The sequence below is a fragment of the Hyaena hyaena genome, unplaced genomic scaffold (assembly GCF_003009895.1).
Source record: "Hyaena hyaena isolate Hyena2069 unplaced genomic scaffold, ASM300989v1 scaffold_155, whole genome shotgun sequence".
Lineage (NCBI taxonomy): Eukaryota > Metazoa > Chordata > Mammalia > Carnivora > Hyaenidae > Hyaena > Hyaena hyaena.
This window is the reverse complement of record NW_024080787.1, coordinates 2579085-2602820: the sequence shown is the minus strand read 5'-3', so window position 1 is coordinate 2602820 and position 23736 is coordinate 2579085. Positions and strand designations below refer to the sequence as shown.

Sequence of the window (23736 nt, the reverse complement as noted above, 5' to 3'; positions counted from 1 at the left end):
TTGGTGCGTTTGATGTTTGGGAGGAAGGGGTCCCAAGGGAAGACCCCCTACAGATCAATCAAGAAACTGTGAATCGGTTCTCCCTGCCAGCCCCACACCAGGCGGCTGCCGCTGGGTGACTTCCACTCGTTCCTCCTACAGACCCTGATCTCACTTGTAAGAGGAGAGTCTTGAACAAGAAGAATGACATTATGTTTTTCAGCTTTAAGATTTTAGGTCGCAGACAAATCAATGCTCAACCCAGAGGACCCTTTTTCAATGCTCAACCCAGAGGACCCTTTTCAGTTGAAATGTCCACATAAAAACACAAAGACAAATTAGCGTAACCGAGGAGATCTTGCTCCTGAGCACTTTCAAGTATGCAAGGTGGTTTCTAGGTGCAGACCTCACTGCTGACATGTTCACCTTTTTGAAAGTGAACACATTCCAGTTGCCGCTTTTGCCCTACTTGACTTCCTTGAATAAATGGAAACAAATTTAAATTCAACTCAACTTCAAATTTACCTTGAGTAACTACAAAAACAAATTCTTCACAAAGCCCAGTAATTAGACTCAACATTGAGCTCAGATGACATAAGCAAAGCGAGGTGGTAGCTCAGGAAACTTAACATATTCTCAACCAGGTTCCTTCAGTTGTTATCTGCAACTCTGAAGAACTGAAACAAGAATTTCTATTTTCAGAAAGTATTACACATATTAACTCCATGTAGTAATTATTTCTCAGACTTTGTTTTATTGCATAAAAATCAAACCCTGTTCCTACTGGCCCAAGAACTTGCAGAAAAAAAACCATAGCATGACATCTACCTCCTGGATTTCCCCTAAGGTTTCTCTACTGAGGACCACATAAGTCAGAAGGCACAGGCGCCAACCACTCCTTCATGAACCCGTCCTCGCGGCCAACAGGGCTTCCTGACGGCCTGCTGCGAGCCAGGCCTGGTTCTGAGCACACGCAGACACCGTTTTCCTGCCCATCAGGGAGTGTACTCCTTAGAGCCACCAATTTGACAAATAAGAAAATCAATGGTGTTGTGGAAGTTCCTGGCATCAACAAACCAAAGTGGGCAGCAGCTGGAGGGCGGGAGGGGGAAGTAACTGCCCTCCTAGTGGCACCAATGGCCCCAGGTCAGAGGGAAGTCAACACCAAGGGCCTACTGAGCTCCCAAAGGGCTTCTGTGAGTCTCAAAGTTCGCCCGACCTGGTTTGAAAAACCTATTTCTATGATCATCTCGCCAGGGTGAAAGGCGGTGAGTGTGTGGTCTGGTCAGCTGGGTACTACTCGCCTCGTGAGCCTCTGGGCAGAGCAATTTCTAACTGGCTGAACCAACAGTGTCAGAGTGTTTCAAGCACTCTGACAGATTCCACCAGGAAATTCTTGTCAATTTTTCTGCTTGACCAATCCGATAATGAAGGAACCTGTCTCAATGTTGTTTTGATCCTCACAGGGCAAGAACCAAGGTAAAGTCAAAGATCACAGGCAGCAGGTAAGGAATGTTCAGTTCACCAGGGACCATACGTTTAAAAATGGCGGGAACTGCCATCCTTAGCCTATGGCAACAAGCACAGGTCTAAAGATCAAGCACAGGGAGCCCAGGCAACCTGTGGGAGGTCAGGCTCTGAGGCAGGGCTCTGCTCCCTCCGTCCAGAGCCAGCCCCAGGCTGACCTTACTCAGTCAGAGCTAACAGGGACACCAAAGGACAGTCTTGCAAAGGGCCGCCTCTGCCCAACACCACCCCCCTCCACGGAGCGTCTCGACATAACCTGGTAGAAGTGAAGGCCGCTCTCTAGTCCTAGCCTGCAGCTTGGGAGTAAAAACTATTTGCTTCTAGGGACTTGCAGATTTCTGAATTTCTGTTCCATATTTACTCTTCTTTGACCAGACTCAGTATATGTGGTCGTGAGTCTAGGTTAACACACACTTTTAGCATCAAGGCTCAAGACAAAGTACTAAAATTAAAATGACTAATTCTAATTAATAAACATCTACATACATAAACAAACATATTTGTTATAATTTCCCAATAGTTATTTGATAACAATTTAGTAAACTGGGCTCTATTTGCAGCTGAAGTTTACCCGGATCTTGTTTAAGGCTGCTAGAGAACGACCAAGCAATCTTTTCAATGAAATTCAGAAGGCAGAACAGCAGAACTAGGAAACTGTTCAGTTGATGGTGAAGTTCGTAGAACAAATGAATAAATTAAAGCCTGTTAGAATTGATGTCTGTACTCTGCCTCATTCAGCAACAGCTCCCACACAATGTTAACTCTACTCTTCCGGAGCAACTTTAAGCACCGAGTTCAAGTTCAATCTCAGAAAATAGACCAAGCTGGTAAGGAAGTACAGGAAGCTCTCCCATAATAAAACCTAAATTAAATAATGAAGGTCTACCACACCTTCCTGGGAAAAACCATTCTTGTAACCAGTTGTGTCACCCATCTGAAAACCTGCTCCCTCTGTTGTGCGTGGCTCTCACCTCACCAAGAGAATCAGACATGTAAATGACAGTCCCTGAACACAGGAAAGCACAAACTAGATTGGAAAGAGGAAAAGTCACTAAGGCCAGACCCTGAGGCTTGCCCACCCCCCACCCCCCGGGGATGCGGATTATGTATTAGCTGAAGCAGGGCTTTTTTTTTTTTAAGCTGAAGCAGGGCTTTAAAGCATGAGATCCAAAGAGGAAATCTTCTCTTTAGAGTTAAGCCCAAGGAACCTGAACAATACCTACACTTGCCTTTATTACTGAAACAGACCGTGTCTAAAGCAAATTGTGGCCACCATGCCCAGCCCATCAATAAGAAACTGGTGAAGTCCTAAACCGTCTGGCAAGTAGGTGAGTGACAGCCATCTACAGGAGACGGGCTGGTAGACGACACGTCTCTTTGTATTCTGACAGCCATGTACTACAGATACAGTGTGGAAAGCACAAAATACTACATGATTCTATGGCAGTATTTGTCACAGTAATATTTATGACACCCCACCCTAAATTTGTTTTTGGTACAAAACCAGGATAAAACTGGCCTCCCTGGAACACACATCTCCTCTGTGTTCCCGGGCCTTAGCACACAGTGGGTGCTGAACTAGGATCTAGGGGAAGGAGCCAAATAAATGAACACTCTAAGAGGTTACTGCGTCACATGGCTGTTCAGAACAGAAATCCCAACATCAGCCCTGAAGGCACATGCAATCAAAGAACTGTGGACCAGTCATGGTAGCCAGGCACAAATGACAGTCACCACTGGCTGGAAAGGTATTTCCAGAAGTGCCCTTCCAGGAGACAGACAGTCCCTTCTGTCTTCAAATATCCATTGTAAGGACCCCAGCTCCTGGCTGGAGCAGACAGGCAGGCTGTCGGCCATGCTGAATTTCAATGTGAGGAGACTATGCCTCTAGGAGCTCGTTTCACAGAAGGAAGATCGCTCTCTGTCACAGCACAGCATACACAGGAGCCTGGCCTGCTGTAAAACAGGTCCTCTATGCTACATCCACTGGGCCAGCAAACCCTTGGCTTTGGTACAAGACTCCAGGCATCCCCTCCCAAGGGCTTCCGAGTGATGCAATATTGATCTATCAGCCTCAGTGGTCACCATTGGCTGCAAACAGCCTCCTCTGATTTCTGCATGTAGGACAAATATTTTCACTTTTCTACCTGTGTCATGATATGAAAACTATCAACATAATATTAATTAAGAAACAAGCTCGCGGGGGTGGGGGTGCCTGCGTGGCCCAGTCACTTAAGTATCTGACTCTTGATTTTGGCTCAGATCATGATCTCACAGTTTCTAAGACCGAGCTCTGCGGCAACACGAAGGCTGCTTGAGTTTTTCTCACTCTCTCTCTGCCCCTCCCTCACAGGTGCGCGCTCACATGCGCGCTCTCTCTCACGATAAACATTAAAAAAAAAAAAAAAAAAGGCAAGAGAAATAAGGAAAAAAAAAAACAGCTCAGGGCTCCCCAAAAAACAGCAAGATTCTCTCCACTACACTCAGCCTGGGAACATCTTTACTACTCCCCTAACTCACCTAACCAAATAAGGTAGTACACTGAAAACCAAAGAACTAACTAGGGGAGTTTAAAGAAAAATAACCCCGAACTGTAGAAATTTCTTCCTCAAATAGGTTTCTCCAATACTAGTGACTCAAGTATCCACCTCCTTGCTCCTTGGTAGGAAAGTGGGACAGAGAAGTGCTTTCTTTCCTCTTAAGGTGCCCACAGGCTGCAGCTCCTCCCGCATCAGCAGCACCCCAACCCCCATGTGATGGGGTGGGGGAGGGACATGGGTGGTCCATGGCAAGGAGGGAGGCTGGGGCAGTCATGCCTTTAGGAATTTTGTGTCATGTTCATTTTTGAGAGAAAAGGTCCATTATTCAATTCCCAAAGGGGGTGTGTGTGTGTGTCTTAAGATCCCCTACAGGTTAAAGATGCCTGCCCTAGGGGAAGGAACTCCCCGCTGCCCGTCCCTCCGAAGTCTCAGGGAAGGGCAGGCTCTCCCCACATCTCACACACCTCTGCTACATACGGGTCTTTTCCAGTAGACAGTCTTTGGTCCAAAGACGTCAACCACTCAAGTAAACAACCACCCTCATAAATGAGTTCTCCCCAATTTTCATCTCCAAACATCCTCTTTTAACATACACTCTCGGGAAGGATCAGATCCTAACTGTTTATGAGCTAAAAGCCTGATGTGGATGATGCTGTGTGACCAGCTAAGAATATCTGCAATAGGCCAGAAGGCAGAGGAGGAACAGCAACGGAGGAAAGATGCTTCCACCACATGATCTTACTTCACGTCAGCCAGGCCTTTAGAAATGCACGAAGTGGCAACAGATGCTGAGTTTGATGTGGTTTCAATGAGACCACTGAACACGTGTTTTTTTTTTTTCTTCAAAAGGTGAATTCTATATCCTTGTACCTTGATATACACTTAAAACCACACCACACAGCATAGCTGGCAGAGGAAGTCCTGCTCTGGTGGGGGGCACTACTGATGCCGGCCAGAAAACACTCAGGAAACAGAACATGAGTGTCAGAATAAGCTTGGTAGGGACCTCTGGACAGGCTGGCATTTTCGGGTGGAAGAGCCTCAGAGAACATCTGGTTAAAACTACCCCTCTGTGGATGAGGACAGGGTGGTCGGCTGTAGGTCTGAGCGTGATGCTCTCCCCGGCCCTGCTGAGCAGAACCCTGTCTCCTCCAGGCACACCCGGGCCACATAAGCACGCACTTGATGCTATTCGACAAGGAGGCTCAGGCCACAAAGACCAGGCGTCATGGGCCAAAGCCAGCCCAGTGCCTGTTTCTGAAAAAACAAAACAAACTACAGTTTTATTGGAACACAGCCAAGTAAGATTTCATTCAAACAGGCAGCAAGCTGGATGTACGTGTATAGACTCTGGGGTTTTTACCTGGGCTCAGGGTAGCTCTGCTAAATGTTAGCTGTGTGATCCTGGGCAACTTACTTAAACCTCTCTGTGCCTTGGTTCTGTCTTTTTTCTAAAATAAGGAAAATAGCACCTCCTCTTAGAGCTGAGTGTAGATAAACTCACAGACGTTAAGACATCAGGGCAAGTAACTGACATACAGTAAGTGCTACAGGTGCTGGCTAGGACACTGCTAACACGTGGTTTGGGGAGGAATCCTTTTACATTAGATACGATTTCTTTCAAAAGTATGCTGAGGATAATAAAATAAATGAACCTTTTTCAAAGAATATGTGATGGTGGAAAGTTATTCAAACAGGTAGGATCAGAGGCAGAGGCCACCTGGAGTTACTGGCAATGGATTATGAGACATTTTCAGAGAAACATGAGATCACCCTGTGCCAAACCCATCCTGTGCACTTACTAGTTGTAGCAATACTTGTGATGGGAAACTGGGTTCAAGCTGCCCTCCCAGTTCTCACTTTTGACTGTTTCCTCCCATAAAAACAAAACTCAGAATGTTTGCTTCAATCTTCCAATGTATCACAAGTAATAACAATACAATATCAGTATACCCTAGGCCTAACCTTCCTGGGCTGGACTTTAAACCAAAACATGGAAGACGTGGACAAGGAAGAATATTCCCACCAAGGAGAGAGAATGATGGAGCTTCCACTTGTAAGCTGGCCGTGACATAGCAACAAGTGCTCCATCCTGACGTGGCTTCGACCCAGATCAGAAGGGTTACTAGCCTCTTCCTTCACACGCTGGCATACGCGTGAAGCCACAGATTCAGAGAGGGTGTGCAAAGACAATACAATCTCCAACACCGTAAGCATACATGTGCCAAATAACTTAAGAGCCAGAAGTACTCATTCTTTTCAAAAATGAACCAGAACTAACCCAGAGTATGGCCATATCATTTGTAAAGCCAAAAGCATTTTCTCTTGGCAACCTACCATCGTTGGGACAAAGCCAAGAAAAGCAGTTTTCATGGAAAGACATGGCTGCATTCAGTCTTCTGCTATCACCCGCCTGCTCCTGGAACCCTTCCAGTACCTCAACTTGGCAAGTAAAGAGCAAGTAGAAATACGCAACAGATCGCAATGCCCAAGACGTCGCCTGGCTTGTGCAGTCACCTGGAGAAAGAGAGCTGGGCCGGGGGCTTCGGGCACACGAGCGGCCTAGCCCACCTCACTGGACTCGTCTCTTACAATGCTGCCAACTTGGAAATTATTCAGGGAGATACACAGCTCCTGAGTCTGGACACTTTCCTTAGGCCAATAAATCACAACTGCGAGATCGGTAAGAGTATTTAGCGACTCTCATGGTATTTCACTTGGGTGATATATGACCAGAACGTGACTCAGAAACTATAGAAACTGCTAAAAGGAAGGTGATGGGGCAGCAAATCACTGCCAGGGCCTCAGGCCTGGGGCTCCATCTGTATTCACCCAAGTGCTCTAGAAGCTTCCAGCAACAAAACCAGTACCTTCACACAGTTGGTCTACTTAGGCATGGCACAACAGTCAGACACACAGCTCCCAACAATTCACTGGCAAAAGCAATGGGCCAAGGGCAGAGGGAGACTGTGATCCTGGTTCTGTGCTAATCAGCTGCAGGACTAGAGCAAACCTCTCGGTTCTCTAAGTCTTAGTTCTCCTTGGCTATAAAAGATAAGACATTCAGATGACCACCAGGTGACTTTTAAAGTTCGTTTTGAGCCTAAAACCGGTAACTTTGGTTTTAAACAATGAGCACTTGATTCGCATAAAGTCCACAGTCTTGGAAGGCCCAGCTACTCGCAGTGGGTGACAGTTGGGGACTCATGAGCTGGCAGAGCCCAGTGCTAGGCCCTGGGGCAGGAGGACCTCCTGGGACAATGCCCCCATGGGGATCCTGCGGGGTGGCCAGAAGCCTGTCCAGAGCACTGGGGGTCCTCCCACCACCCACACTGCTCAGGGCCCAGGCTTTCTGCACCATCCATACCATCTCAGGGTGTGTCACATGCAAAGTAATCCCAGGTAAGGGCCCCAATGCTTCCAGGTTCAGCTTCTCTTCTTAAGGACAAAAGCAGCAGCCTCTTTAGGATTGAGTACTCCTTGCAAGCAAAGGAAAGGCCCAGTGCGTCCCACAGTGGCCATGGAGACAGAAGAGATGGGAGGAAGAGGTGGTAAAAGGAGATAAACAGCAAAACAAGAAAAGCATTTTACTTTACAAAGAGCAAATTTTTCCCCCTTATGTTATGTACTTATTTTGTGAGAGAGAGCACATGTCAGCACAGAGGCCAATGCGGGGCTCGATCTTACAGACCTGAGCCGAAATCAAGAGTCAGACACTTAACCGTTCGTTTGAGCCACCCAAGCACCCTACATCAAGCCAATCTTGATAAAGATTAATTTTATGAGAAAGAATGAAATCTAGCCATGTGTAGCAACATGGATGGAACTTGAGGGTATTATGCTGAGCAAAATAAGTCACGCAGAGAAGGACAGATACCATATGTCTGCACGTATAAGTCGATTAGGAGGAAGCTAACAGAGGACCACGGGGGAAGAAAAGGGGGAAAATAGTGGGGGAGAGGGAGGGAGGTAAACCATGAGAGACTCTTGAATGATGAGAACAAAGTGAGGGCTGATGGGTGGGGAGGGGGGAGGGGGGAGATGGGCATGGAGGAGGGCACTTGTGGGGATGAGCACTGGGTGTTATATGGAAACCAACTTAACAATGAACTATTTAAGAAAACAAAACAAAACAAAAGACGAATTTTAATTTACACTGCAGCAAACTGAATATGGGTCCAGGCTTCCAGCAATTCACTTGGTGACCTGAGCCTTTCCCCCAAGCCCTCTGCAGAGTGCTCCCATTAGACTGAGGAGGCCTCTTCTGCAGGCGTTTACAATCCTCTCGACAAGTAAGGCGACAGAGTGCAGAGGGAGCAGCAGGAAAGGCAGGCACGCAGGGGTGGAGAGGTAAGATGGGACTCAACACGCAAAGAAGGCTTCGGGGAGGTTGGCCTAGGATTATTTCTGGTCAAATTTAAGAGAGAAAGAAAGCTGACATTTCAGAAGATTATGTTCCTCTTCACCTTAGGGCAGGAAAACTGAACTAGCTAGCTCTTGAAACAGCCAGGGTGGAGGACCAGCCCCACACGGCAGTGAGGACACAAACCTGAGGCTTCCTGTGGCCGCTTCCCATCCAGCCCCATGGGCCTCGGCCACAGCAAGACACGAGGGAATGAACTAAGGGCTGGCCCAGCTTATGGAAACGCCATCCATCTCAAACCATGAAACACACTAGAAGATACAGCACTGCTTCACACACACGGCTCTGCTTCTAACCAAACGCTGAGTTGTGAGAAGTCCTAATAAATATACTCTGCACAGTAAAATGTTTCCAGTCGTCCCCATGTATTGTGGAGAAGGGGGAGCAAGGAACACCCCTGAGGACGCCCAGAGTTACCCCCACACTCTACACCATGTTCATAAAGAAGGTATGTGAAAGAACTTGGGACAGTGTAAGGTTGACATAAGACAGTGGTGGCAGTAAAACTCTTATTATAAAAACTCACTCATTACTGACAAGGGGAACATGTTCCTTGCACACTTTTAACAAAAGGATATAAAACATATAATCCCTATAATTAACACATGTGTGTGCATGCGTGCCTCCATACACATACACACACAGCAAGGAAAACACGAAAAATCATTTTTACGTAATCTTTACACCCAATGTGGGTCTCAAACTCACGACCCGGATATCAAGAGTCGTATGCTCTACAGACTAAGCCAGCTCTGAAACACCAAACTATCTAACAGTGGTAACTCTAGAGGGTCTATAGGCGATTTTATACTTTTTCAGTACTTTCTCTATTATTCAAATTCTCTACACAAAGCATTATTTTCATGAGGAAAAGGTTTTTAATTTTTTTAAAAATTTATTTTTGAGACAGAGAAAGGTAGAAAACAAGTGGGGGAGGGGCAGAGAGAGAGGGAGACACAGAATGTGAAACAGGCTCCAGGCTCTGAGCTGTCAGCACAGAACCCAATGCGCGGCTCGAACCCATAAACCGTGAGATCATGACCTGAGCCGAAGTTGGACGCTTAACCAACTGAGGCACCCAGGTGCCCTGAAAAGCTGTTTTTTAAAGCTATTTTGTACTCTAACATTCTAACTACTCATGATGATAAGATGACCCACTGTTTGGCTGTACACCTGGAATTAAAATATTAATTTAAGCTGTCATTAGACGTGGGATAAAACTAGGTAAATCAACTGATTACGACTGCCAAAGATTACTCCTGGTAATTAAATCAAATTCAGCCTGGTTATAACACGGCTCTAGGTTGTCACACTCCGCTCTAATGGATTATACACGTGGCAAGAAAAAGCCGGCATAAGGCTTAGCCACTCAGACATGTACCAACAGTATCTGCAAAAAAAGGCTGGAAGAAGGGAAAAGAGAAGCAAATACAGTCAACAGCCAATTAGGATATAAAAAGCTGCGCACTGCTCAAATGGCTTATGTTTATCAACTTGGAAACTGCAGAGTTGACTCTTGGTACAACAAAGGCACAATTATCCTGCTGTCTGTACTCTGGTTCATAATTCCAGCAGTCAGGGACACCGTTCCATTCGGGCTTTAGAGAGCAACAGGCAGGAGGCTGGCTCGTGAGGGATTTACCAGAATGTGTATGGCTCCCAGGTTTAGACAGCGAGGTGCATCTGGAAGGAGAAAGTACCCACCTAAGGAGGAGACAATCATGTCTGACCACCTCTCACTAAATCCCACCTGCCTCCTGGCTCTGAGCTCTTAGCAGTGACGCTCTGATCTTTGTGGACAGTGGATGCTGCGAAGGCCGCAGAAATCCACATACTTGTCAACCCCGAGGGGGATGTCGACCGAGCACCCTCCGGGGGAAGGCACCGTGGGGCAATGAGGCACGCAGCACGTGGGGCCATGCCTTCTCGAACCTAAGGAGACACACGAGTTAGAAGGAAACCAGGTGTGTGCGAGAAGCAGCAGGCACGGACATGGAATGTAAATGCAGTCTGAAGAGGGAAAAGGGATCTTGGCCCGTGAGACAGACGAACGGCTCAAGAGATCAGAGCCAAGTCTTGAGAAGCAGGCTAAGTAGTAAGTAATATTCAACTGTGGCAGAGACTGTTCTAGATCACCAGCATCAGTGAGAATACAGACCTGTCAGGAAGGGGTATGAGTACCCACCACGACTAGAGAAGTTACTGGTACAGTTTTCATAGTCTCTCTACTCAAATATCCACAACAATAGGACTAGATGACCAGCCACCTGGCTGGGAGTTAACCAACAAATCTAAGGTATTAATTAAAATGAGCACCGAGACTGGAAAGCAAGAGTAAGCTGCTTATTTTTTTTTTAAATTTTTTAATGTTTTTTTTAAATTTATTTCTAGGAGAGAGAGAGAGAGAGACAGCGTGAGCAGGGGAGGGTCAGAGAGAGAGGGAGTCACAGACTGAAACAGGCTCCAAGCTCTGAGCTGGCAGTCAGCACAGAGCCCGACGCGGGGCTTGAACCCACGAACCGCAAGATCATGACCTAAGCAAAAGTCGGACACTTAACCGACTAAGCCACCCAGGCGCCCCAAGAGTAAGCTGGTTATTAATCTTTATGATTACTCATCAAAGGTAAGCACTGTCTCAGAAGAGCATCATTCGCAAGATCGAAAGACAGGGAAGAAAGCCACTGTGATCTCTCCAATCAGACCCTGACAAACTCACAGGAGAGTCACAGCCGCGCCTCTTCAGGATGCTCCCACCTGCACACACTTTTCCTTCAACGAACGCACATAGAGCAGCACACCTGGACGCAGCCACACCCTGACAACCTCTGGTACAAATGCCAAGCAGGCCAGCACCTCCTGTTCCACAGAAAATCTCCAAACAAAACGTGCCAGGTTTTCAGGGGAGAAAGCATGTCCTGTAACCTCCCTCAGTGTGCCCCTTATCTCTATGCCCCAACAGTAGGCTGCTCCCCGTTGAGACCACACACCCCTGCGAACCAAGCACACACTCGGACTTCCTGTTTCTAACTTACATGGGATGGCAAAGAGGAGGATGGTCTGGAAACCGCACAGCACTGTGCAATCTGGAGGTAGCTTTACAATCTCTTCCCACACTACAGCACAGAAAATCTCTAGCAGCAGCAGGATTCTCTACAGGGAACACATTTTCTACCATACTGAAATCAGAGAGGCATGTACCCTATCTGTAACAATTTACAAAGTCAATAAACCCAAGACCATGTCTGAAATGGGCTTTTCTTGGCATTATCTATCTCTTGTCATGTTCTCGAATTTAAGACGGCTGGTTTTCCAGGTCATTCTTCAAAGACTTGGCAGAAAGACGTGAAATAAACAATATGGCTCTTTACTGAGGGCATGAAGTTTCCACTCAGTGCTATGAGGTTACTTCAGAGTATGTGACATTTTTCAAAAGCCACAAGCCAAAGTGCCACAATGTTATCCTAAAATATATAGTATACACAGATACGTATATATAGAACTATGGCCTTGGAATTACAATCCATTGGTAATTATTTGCATCTCCTGAACAGAAAATGTCATCAACATTGAATTCAGAGCTCTGGAGGTGCTGCTTACAGTCCTCTGGACACTCAACTCATTAGAACATTCAGGAAAGGTGCTTACTCCTCAGCAGATCCCACCCCTACAAAAGCGAATTTCTGAACACACAGAATGCATTTTTGTGTTTTTTTTTGTTTGTTTGTTTGTTTTTTTTGAGAGAGACAGCGTGAGCAGGGGAGGTTCAGAGAGAGAGGGAGCTACAGAATCTGAAGCAGGCTCCAGGCTCTGAGCTAGCTGTCAGCACAGAGTCTGATGTGGGGCTCGAATCCACAAACCGTGAGATCATGACTTGAGCCGAAGTCGGACGCTTAACCAACTGAGCCACCCAGGCGCCCCCACAGAATGCATTTTATCAAGCAAATCAAAGAGAATCAAAGATACCTGGGGGAAAACTCCATTTATAATTGAGTACATCCTTTCCCCTCCTCCACCCACCAATTTTGTAATCTGCCTTTAGTTATTTTTTATTACTGGAATTACAAACAACATACATTAGTTTCAAGTACACAACATACTGATTTAACAATTCTGTATTACTCTATGCTCACTGTGGTTACATGCAGTTGACACCATCTGTGTCTACACATTTTCACAGTATGATCCACCATATTCCCTGTGCTGCACTTTTCATCTGTGACTTGAATTCATCTCTTGTAATTCTTAATTGTATTAATTCTTAATTAATCTCTTGTAATCTCTTAACCCCCCTTATTTCATTCACTTCCCTACTCACCACTCTGGCAACCACCAGTTTATTCTCTGTATTTAAAAGTCTGTTTCGGTCAGTCTGTTTTTTAGATTCCACAAATAAGTGAAATCATATGGTATCCGTCTTACTATGACTTATTTCACTTAGCATTAATACTCTCTAGGTCCAACCACACTGTTGCAATGGCAAGATCTCATTCCTTTTTATGACTGAGTAATATTCCTGAGTGTGTGCGCCATATTGTTTTACCCATTCATCTACTGATGTACAGCTGGGTTACTTGAGTGTATCTTTATTTTAAAAATTACTAAGACAAAACCTCTTGCTTCTTAGATCCAGCCACACCCACTATTTGAACCTCTCATAAGGAGTTTTCTGATTGTATGTACCTTCAGAAGTTTGCATAAACAATACAGAAAAATTGCAATAGAAAAAATACAAGGTGGAATGTACAGTCCTATGACTAGAAGTTAATAATAAATGAATCAAATCTATATTTTTTTTTGAAAGAGAGAGAAAGAAAGCGGAGTGGGAGAGGGGCAAAAGGAGGGAGAGAGAGAGAAAATCTTTCAGTCAGCATGGAGCCTGACTCAAGGCTTGATCCCATGACCGTGACACTGTGATCTAAGCTGAAATCAAGGGTCAGACCATCAACCAATTGAGCCACCCAGGCGCCCCTATGTATATTCATTTTTAATAATACCAAGTATTTTTAAAATTTTTTTTAAATTTTAAAAATGTTTATTTATTTTGAGAAAAGAGAGAGAGAGAACACAAGAGAGAGAGGAGCAGAGAGGGAAACACAGAATCCCAAGCAGGCTCCAGGCTCTAAGCCGTCAGCACATCTCAAGTCGCTAACTGTGAGATGAAGACATGAGCCAAAGTCAGACCCTTAACCAAATGAACCACCCAGGGGGCCCTAAAATTTTAAGTAATCACTACAGGCAACATGGGGCTTGAACTCACAACCCGAAGATTAAGAGTTGCATGCTCGCTCCATCGACTGAGCCAGCCAGATGCCCCTAGACATTTAGATTGCTTGCTAATCAAGCAATTTGATTTCATTTATTTAAAAAACTATGAAGAGGAGGCAAACCGCCCATAAGGAAGCATTACAAAAACATTATGTAGACACTCCAGCACAAGGGAAGCAAAGAACAACCCCCAACCCTTACTGACTTCCTTCAAAAGAGGGCAGGATGGATGAGGGAAGGGAGCACGCTACAGCAGGGACACCTGCCAGGACCTCAGCCTGGTGACCAAGGGCAAGGTCAGCCATAGTGGTAAGCCATGCTGGCAGTACGTGCCCTTGAGGAGATGTGATAAAAGTGGTACTTTATCTCTGTGTCTCTCTGATCTTCTTTACATAACCCCATAAGCCTAGAACCTCAGTCTTATCATGGGAAAATACCAGAAAAATCCCAACAAAGGAGCACCCTAAGTATACCCGACCAGCCCTCAAAACTGTGAAGGTCATTAAAAACAGGGAAAGACTGAGAAAAATGTCACAGCCAAGAGGAACAAGCCTAAGAAGACATAACAACATAACAAATGTAATGTGGTATCATGGATGGGATCCTAAGCCAGTAAGAGGGCATTAGGGGAAAATGGAGGAAATCTGTATAGATTTCAGATAATAATAATAATAATAATAATAATAATAATAATAATGTATCAATACTGGTTCACTAACTGTGACAAACACCATATTCAGAGATGTCAGTAATGGGGAAACTATGTAATCGGCAGGCAAGGAAGATGTGAAGATTTTCCCTACTATCTTATGACTTTTCTGTAAATATAAAACTGTTCTAAACAATAAAAGTATACTTTAAATTGGGTAAAAAAAAGGGGCGCCTGGGTGGCTTAGTCGGTTAAGCGTCCGACTTTCGCTTTGGTCATGATTTCTTGGTTTGTGGGTTCGAGCCCCTCTTCTTGCTCTGTGCTTACTGCCAGCTTTGAGCCTGGAGCCTGTTTCAGAGTCTGTCACTCCCTCTCTCTCTGACCCTCCCCTGCTCACGCTGTCTTTCTCTCTCCTAGAAATAAATTTAAAAAATTTTAAAATATAAATAAATAAATAAAATGGGTAAAAGAAAAAAAAGCTATGAAGATAATCTATCTGATAAACAAACAAGTATTAATTCTGACTAATGGAAAAATAGGTACTGATTATATTCTTTGTTCTTTTGTGTGTTTTGAAAAGTAAAAAAAACCTTGAAAGTTACAATTCAAACCTTTGCTACAGTAGTATTTTAACAGCAGCAGCAACAACAACAGAACTTAAGAGGCAAAATCAGTTTTAAAAATCACATTTAGGGGCACCTGGGTGGCTCATTTGGTTAAACGTCCGGCTTCGGCTCAGGTCATGGCCTCACAGTTTGTGGGTTCGAGCCCCACGTTGGGCTCTGTGCTGAGAGCCAGCTTCAAATTCTGTGACTCCCCCTCTCTCGGACCCTCCCCTGCTCACGCTGTCTCTCTCTCTCTCTCTCTCTCTCTCTTAGAAATAAATAAATACATTAAAAAAATTTTTTTTAAAAATCACATTTATGGGCACCTGGTGCCTCACTCAGTTAAGCACCCTACTCTAGACTCTGGCTCAGGTCATGATCTCACAGTTCGTGGGTTCAAGCCCCGCACTGGGCTCTGCATTGAAAATCTGTGTTTGGGATTCTCTCTCTCTCTCTCTCTCCCTCCTTATAAATAAAAAGTTAAAAACATAAAATAAAAATCACGTCTAAAAACATAATTGTGCTGGCCTCCCGTTCATGCAGTAAACACACATTTTCACCAGCCAGAAAAGTTGACTTCTTCATGGGTCTTGCAAAACCTGCTCGGCTGAGTTAATAAATCAGACTGAGAGCTGCAGCGCAATCAGAACACAGGCAAATACACATGAGTGTGTTTTCTAGAAAGGTGTAAGGAGAACATCCTTTCACAGGATGAAATATGCTCCCAGGAGATGAAGGAGCGCTGAGTTACCCGTGCTATACATTTACAGACGCGGGTAACCTGACCCACGCACAGCGCATTAGGTACTATGCACTGCGCCACCCTATGTTTGAATCCTACCGCCTCACATACAAAGTGGTAGGACAGGATAGGCCAGACACGGACAGGATGTAAATCAAAGTCAGCTGCTTTCCAACATGTGTCAGTTTTTGTTTTTGTTTTTTATTTGAGAGAGTGTACACTTACCCATACAAATGGGGTAGGGACAGAGAGAGGGGAACGAGAGAATCTCAAGCAGGATCCACACTCAGCACATAACCCAACATGGAGCTCAACCCTGGGATCATCACCTTAGCTGAAATCAAGAGCTGGAAGCTGACTGAGCCACCCAGGCGCTCCTAACACATATCATCTTGAATAATCTCCTAGGAGGGAAAAGAGTGGCCCAGGATATTTTATTCCACGCGTAAAACAGATATGGCACCTGCCTCACAGGATTATTAAACATGAGCTGAAGTGAGATGACACTGCAAACTACCCAGCATGGTGCCTGGTGTACTGGAAACGTCCCTCCTTACCTGCTCTCTTACTGTAACTCAGGACGTGTAAATACAGTCATTGTCATCTTCGTTCATAATAGGATCATACTGAAATGTTATGTTATAGTCATTATATAATTCTGAAAAATGCCAGAAGTATTACACAGTAATCAACATAAAAACCCTAAATGTTTTAACTTGGTGACAGATGGACAGCAAATTACTGTCTACAGTAGATGTGATTCTTTCCAAAATATTGCAGAAACATTTTGGAGAAGTGGATCCTTGAAGTCATGCTGTGGACCCATTTACATAAAGAATGTTACGTTCAGCACATCCCAACTTTCTACAGAACAAGGAAGGAAATGACAGCGATCCCCTTTGAAGTGGGATGTGTCCTGTAACCAATGATGGGCAATCATTCCATATTCCAATGTATGTTCCCATCATCAAGGTGGAGAGGTTTCCCGTTACCACAGCTGGTGACAGATCATAGCACTACACCTCCTAGACCTCTGAATTAGAATCTGCATCTTAACAAGTTCCCCAGGTCATCCCTAAATGCTTAAAAGTTTAGGAAGCACTGCCCAAATCGATGCTAAAGTCTGACAGGTGCATGGCCAGGTTTGAGAATGGTTCCTATAATGATTGCACCAATGGAAATGCATCTAAGAGGAATACAAAGAACAGAGGCTTCACGCAGACTCCAGGTTTGAGTACTGCACCCCCTCTCCCAACAGGGACCCTAAGTATAACATGTAATTTTGAGTTCCAAATTTTTCATCTACTGAGTAGTTACAGGGTGACATTAAAGATTACGTACAATCATGTTTCTGAACTTCCCAGTAACCCGCTGCTGTCTCCTGCCATGCCAGGGAAAGACTGTCCCCACCGGAGGCTGCGGTGTTGTCCTAGCAGAGGGTGGTCTGAGGGTCAGCCTCACTGCTTCAGACCCTTCACCTACTGGAATTCCATGTGTTCATTCAAGTCAGGCAAGTTTCCCAACCAAGAAACGTCAGGCAACAAACAACAAAATGCAGAGACCCATAGGCAACAGAGAGCAGACCCAGGGAAGAGCTTGAGCAGAGTCTTAAAGAACCTGCAGTCAGTCAGAGGGGCTCAGCAGGGCTGAAGGTAGGGGCCGTGCAAGGACCTTGGATGCCTTAGTGAACGAGTGTGGGTTCTGAATGCAAATGCCCAAGTGTGCAGGACTACTCAGACACTGCACACCGAACAGACAGCCGGGGCGGCACAGTGCTGGAGACATGCACATTCAGAATGGCCAGAAGTTCAAGACTTTGTACAACATTCAAAGCTGAGACCACCCCAAAAGTCTGTGGATAAGGAGCAGGACTCCAAAAACCTGCCTTAAGAAAGTTTAAAAACAAATCCTGAAAGGATCAAACTGATCTGTGAGTCAAACATCTTCTAGAACAAACCCAACACTCTAAAGGAAGACAACAAAACTCATCCAACAACACAGTCACAATGTCCACTACATAGTTAAAATTACTGAACATACAAAGAGGTAGGAAAACATGACCCATAAGTAGAAATTATATATGCAGGGGCACCTGGCTGGCTCAGTTGGTTAAATGCCCGACTTCAGCTCAGGTCATGATCTCACAGTTGGTGGGTTTGAGCCCCACACTGGGCTCTGTGCTGTCAACACAGAGCCTGCTCTGAATCCTTTTCTCCCTCTCCTTGCCCCTCTCCTGCTCATGTGTATGCTTTCTTTCCCAAATAAACAAACATTTAAAACAATTTTTTAAAAAAGAAATTATATATATACACAAACAAAAGACCACAGATGAAAATTCAACCTTCAAAAGAAGGGTAGGAAAGGAACATAGAGAAAAAACGAACAAAACAAAGAAGGGGCAAAGAGCAAACAAACAGTAAGATGGGAACCTAAATCCAACGATATCAACATTCAGTGTAAATAAACTAAACACTCCAAGACTAAGGCTGTCAGAATAAATTAGAAATAGGTCCCAACTATATGATCTTTACAAGAGATAGACTTTATTATTTTTTTTATTTTAAAGATTTTATTTTTAAGTAATCTGTACACCCAAAATGGGACTCTAATTCACAACTCCGAGATCAAGAGTCCCATGCTCCACCTACCTCGTCAGCCAGGTGAGCGTAGATATAAAGACACGTAAGGCAGTAAAAAAAGACATACTTTGCAAGCATTAATCATAAAAAAGTAGGAGTGGCTATGGTAATGAGACAAGTAGATTTCAAGATAAAGAATATTAACAGAGATAAAGAAAAACGTTTAGAATGATAAAAGATTCAATTCATCAGCTAGACAGAATAATCCAAAATGTATATTCGTCTAATGAAAGGGCCTCAAAACACAGGAAATAAGCAGTCAGATTTCATTCTGACTAAAGGAAAAAAAAAATCTAAATTTCAGTTGGATATTTTAATACTCTTTCAGTAACTGATAGAAAAGACCAAAAAAAGTCTGTAAGAATACAGCTGATTTGAGCACAAGCCACCAACTTGCTCTGACATTTACAAGACCTTCAGAGCACACGTAAAACATTCACCTGACGTATGTTCGACCATTAAACTGGTCTCAGGAAATTTCAAAGGACAAAAATCATATAGAGTATGTTTTCTGGCCACAAGCAAATTAGAAATCAATAAAAAAATAGTATCTGCAAAATTCCCAAATATTTGAAAATTAAGCAACATACTTCTACATAAAAACACAAATTAAAGAAGAAATTACAAGTAAAATATAAAAATATCTTGAACTAAATAATAAAAACAAGGGGCGCCTGGGTGGCTCAGTCGGTTAAGCATCCGACTTCGGCTCAGGTCATGATCTCGTGGTCTATGAGTTCGAGCCCCGCGTCGGGCTCTGTGCTGACAGCTCTGAGCCTGGAGCCTGCTTTAGATCCTGTGTCTCACTCTCTCTCTGCCCCTCCCCCACTCATGCTCCATTACTGGCTCTCAAAAATAAATAAACGTTAAAAAAAATTAAACAAAACAAAACAAAAATGAAACATCACACTTCATGGGACGCAGTATAGAGCAATATTTTGGATGAAACTTACTGCTCAAATGTTAATATTGGAAAAGTCTAAAATCAGTGATCTAAGTGCCTACCCCAAGAAGCTAAAAAGAGCAAAATAAACCCAAATTATGTGGAAAGAAAGTAACAACAACAGAATTAATGATAAAAGAAATGAGAAAGGCGATAACTCAAAAACTGATTAGTTGAAAAAATAAAGTTGACAAACCCCTACCCAGCTTGATCAGGGAAAAACAAGAGGGAGAAACAGAAATTGTAAATATCAAATTCAAAGGGGGTGTGTGTGTAAATGAGCATTATCACAGATTCTACAAGCATCAGAAGGAAATTAGGGGAATATTATGAGATTTATGCCAAATAAATTTAAGAATTTAGATTAATGAACCCCCTGAAAAACAAATTACCAATACAAAAGGAGCACAGGAAGAAGTGAAAAATATGCATAACCTATACCTATGAAATTCAATAATAATTAAAAAACCTTCCCATCAGAAAAATCCAGGCCCAGATGGTTTCACTGGTGAATTTTAAACATTTAAGGAGTAAGCAATACTAACCTTAGACAATGTTTTTCAGAAAAGGGAAGCTGTAACAATTCCAAAGCAATTTTATAAAGTCAGTAGAGTCCTCATAGTAAAACAAGTAAGGGCAGGGCAAGAATATTCCCTCATGAATACAGATGCATAAACCCTGGCCAATGTTTCAATAAATCAGATCCAGGAATATAAAGAAAAGAAGTTAGCCCAGCAATAGAAGGTTGGTTCAACACTCAAAAAAAGATGCACTTCCCCACATTAATAAAGAAAATTTCTACGGTCATCTCAACAGAAGCAGAAAAAGTATCTGATGAAATTCAGCAATCAGCAAAGTAGGGACAGTAGGGACTTTTCTCAATCAAGGAGATCCTAACAAGCCTACAACTAATACCACCTTTAACAACAGCAACAGGAAGCTTTCCTCCATGGTCAAGAACACCAAAAGGGGTGTCTATGCACTCACCACTTTCATGAAACACTGTACTGGAGATCTCAGGCAGAATGGTAAAGCTAGAAAAAAAAACCTCGAAGCAGCAAACTGCCTTTATTCAAAGACAACATGACTAAGAAAATTTTAAGGCGTCTATCAAATAACAGAACCAATAATGGAGTTCAGCAACGTTCCAAGATATAAGGTTAATTCAGAAACGTCAAGTTGTATGGAAATACAACATATTAGCAACAAACAAGTCAAACAAGGATTTAAAAAAAAAAACCTAGAAATTAAACAGAAACGAAAACCAGAAACAAAACAACCTGAATTTAACACTCACCATAAAGCTAAAGAAAGGGACAGACAGTTCAATGGAACAGACCAGAACAGGGGTGGCAGACTTCTTCGGAAAAGGAACAGTTACTAAAGATTTTAGTCTTAACAGGCAAACTATGGTTTCCACCCCTCATTCCTTTATTTGTTTTTTACATTATTTTGTAACCACCCTTTTAAAAATATAAAAGCCATTCTTAGATTGTGGGCCATATAAAAATAGTCTGCAGGCCGTATGTGGCCCATGGACTGTAGCTTGCTGACTTCTGGATTAGAGTCTAGAAACAGACCCTTCCTTATCTAGTCACTTCCATTCCTAGTTATTTATCCAAGAGAAATGAAAACTTCTATGTCCACACAAAGGCTAACACAAAAATATTCACAGAAGCTTTACTCTTAACAGCTCCAAATGGGAAAGCACCACAACCCCCGCGGACAGGAGACCGGAGAGCAAGTCTTGGTGTGTTCGTACAATGGAGTGCTATTTGCTGATTTAAAAAGCGACTGAACTTGGGCAACAACATGGATGAATCTCACAAACACGCTGCAAGCAAAGGAAGCCTTGCAAAAAAGGTCCATGCCATATGACTCTGTTCACACGACGTCTACCTGAAATTTTACCCGAGAACAGGTAAAACTCATTCATGGTGAAAGAAATCAGTAGTGATTGTAGGGTCAGGATGGGAGAACAGGAAAAGGGAGGAATACAAAGGAACTTTCTGGGGTAATGAAAACGCCCTATACCTTGACAAGTGGGTGGGCTATCCTGCATGAATTTTGACAAATGTATCAAATGAACACTTAAGATGTGTGCATTACATTCTGGGCAAATTATATTTCCAAAGATAATAAAATATTTAACAAGTTAAGTGCATGTAAAAAATAATATGCTAACTCTAGATCCTAATAGTTGACCTTTAGTTGAAAAGTAACAAGGTTGACTGGGTTTCCTTACAAGTCTTACAAGGAATAGTTCTTTATCTAATCCAAGTATTCAATGTTGCTGTTTGCAGAAACATTTATTCAGTTTGTCTTACAGACAATAACCAGTTACAAAGTTAACTGTAAAAAACAAACAGGACTGTAACTTTGACTTTAAAAACATGGGGCACCTGGATGGCTGCCTGGGCGGCTCAGTTGGTTAAGCATCTGACTTTGGCTGAGATCATGATCTCATGTTTCCTAAGTTCAAGCCCCACATCAAGCTCTGTGCTGAACAGCTCAGAGCCTGGAGTCGGCTTCAGGTTCTGTCTCCCTCCCTCTCTGCCCCTCTCCTGCTTATGCTCTATCTCTATTTCTCTCTCTTAAAAATAAACATTAAAAAATTTTTTTATTAAAGAAATTTTAAAAAGAGATACGTAATTATAGATAAAGGGCTGGTAAGAGAGACATCAAAAAGTTAACACTAATTATCAACTAGCTGATAGCATATGGATAATGTTCTGTCCTCTAGACTTTCAAAATTTTGTACAATAATTATATTTATTATAAGAAAACATTAAAAAAGCAGTCTCATTATCACTTCCAATGCTTTGTGGTTATCTCAAACCTTTTCTGTAAGACAGCAGGAGCCACCTCATCAATCTCCGAAAGCTTTTCAGCACCCAGGCACTGTGCTAAGAACTATACATAAGCCACCTCATTCCATGAGTATTAATTCTCTGAGACATATATTATTATTATCACCCCCCCCCTTCATCTACAATTCTCAAAGGCAGGTACTATTATTATCCTCATTTAAAGACAAAAACCTAAGACCCAGAGTCATTACCTAACTTTGCCACAGCTAGTAACTACTGGAGCCTGGATGTGAACTGAAACAACGTACTCCAGAGCCCAGGCTCTGCTCTTAAGCACACAGCTGGACTGTACCTGTGGGTGGCAGCTGGGTGGTGGCGGCAGCAGCAGCAGCTGCTACTACTACTACTACTAGTACTACTACTACAGAGGAAGAAAAAGAAAAGGAGGAGAAAGAAGAAAAACAGGAAGAAGAGGAAGAAGATCAAGTACTATCTGTAGTCAAATCATTTAATATAAATATGCAATCTCATTTAATTAAAAAAAATTAGTATTTGTTTATTTAGAGAGGGAGAGAGCTCATGCATGAGTAGCTGAGTGGCAGAGAGAGAAAGAGAGAAAGAGAGAAAGAGAGAGAGAGAGAGAGAGAGAGAGAGAGAATCCCAAGCAGGCGTGAATGGGGCTCAATCTCACGAACCATGAAATGACCTGAGCCTAAATCAAGAGTCAGATGCTAAACGAACTGAGCCACCCATGTGCCCCTAAGAAGTTTAAAAAATAAATTCATGGGTAATTACCATGGGAAGTTAGGCACAGCTATGATCACCTTCTATTAAGATCATGGATATGACTACTGAGCTGGCTTAGCATTTCTCCCCTGAAACTTATGGCTACAGGAGCAGGGTACCTCCCACAGCACAATGCATCGAATCAAAGCTTTCCGTCTCCTCAATCCATACACTGACCGCTGATTTTCATGGTAATCTTTTTTAAAAAAGGTCAAGTTAGGATTTACTTAAAATTCCCTTATTTTCTTTGCATTACTTCAAGGATCAGATGACATTACATGAAAATAAGCATCAGACAAATGTACAGTATTATTTCTCCTACTAATTAAATACAAGAAATTTCCTATGATCATTTAAAAATACAGAAGGTGGATGAGTCATTCATTCCTTTAATAGCCAGGTTGGCTCTACTAATTTTTTACTCACTATATCCTGCAAAATTTACTCCTTCAGCACACAGGTGCTCGGAGTGCAGTCCCTGACCAGCACAATCAAAGTTACACCGGACCTGGCAAAAGATGCAAATTTTAGGCCCTGCTCCAAACCTACTGAATCAGGAACTCTGGGGAGGGGCCTAGGATTCTGGGTTAACGAGCCTCCGAGGATTCTGCTGGAGGCTCAAGTCTGAGAATAACTGCTTCACCCTATTTGACCAAAATGCTGGTTGACTGAGTCCACAGGGGTCTTCATACAATCAAAGCCTTTACTCCTTTGGGAGAGCTCCAGGCAAGAGTAAGTTCTCTATTTTCTGACCACTTTCCAAAAGAGAAAACTATTCCAAAATCTTATTTAAAAAATAAGCCCTCAGGGCGCCTGGGTGGCTCAGAG

The 23736-nt window shown here is 43.3% G+C and overlaps 1 protein-coding gene across 1 annotated transcript in view; it reads right to left on the bottom strand.

The window, feature by feature from the left end:
* Positions 1–23736, bottom strand: part of LOC120236454 (CREB binding protein) — a 130303-nt gene that overhangs the window by 74774 nt on the left and 31793 nt on the right. The gene's annotated exons all lie outside the window — the stretch shown is intronic.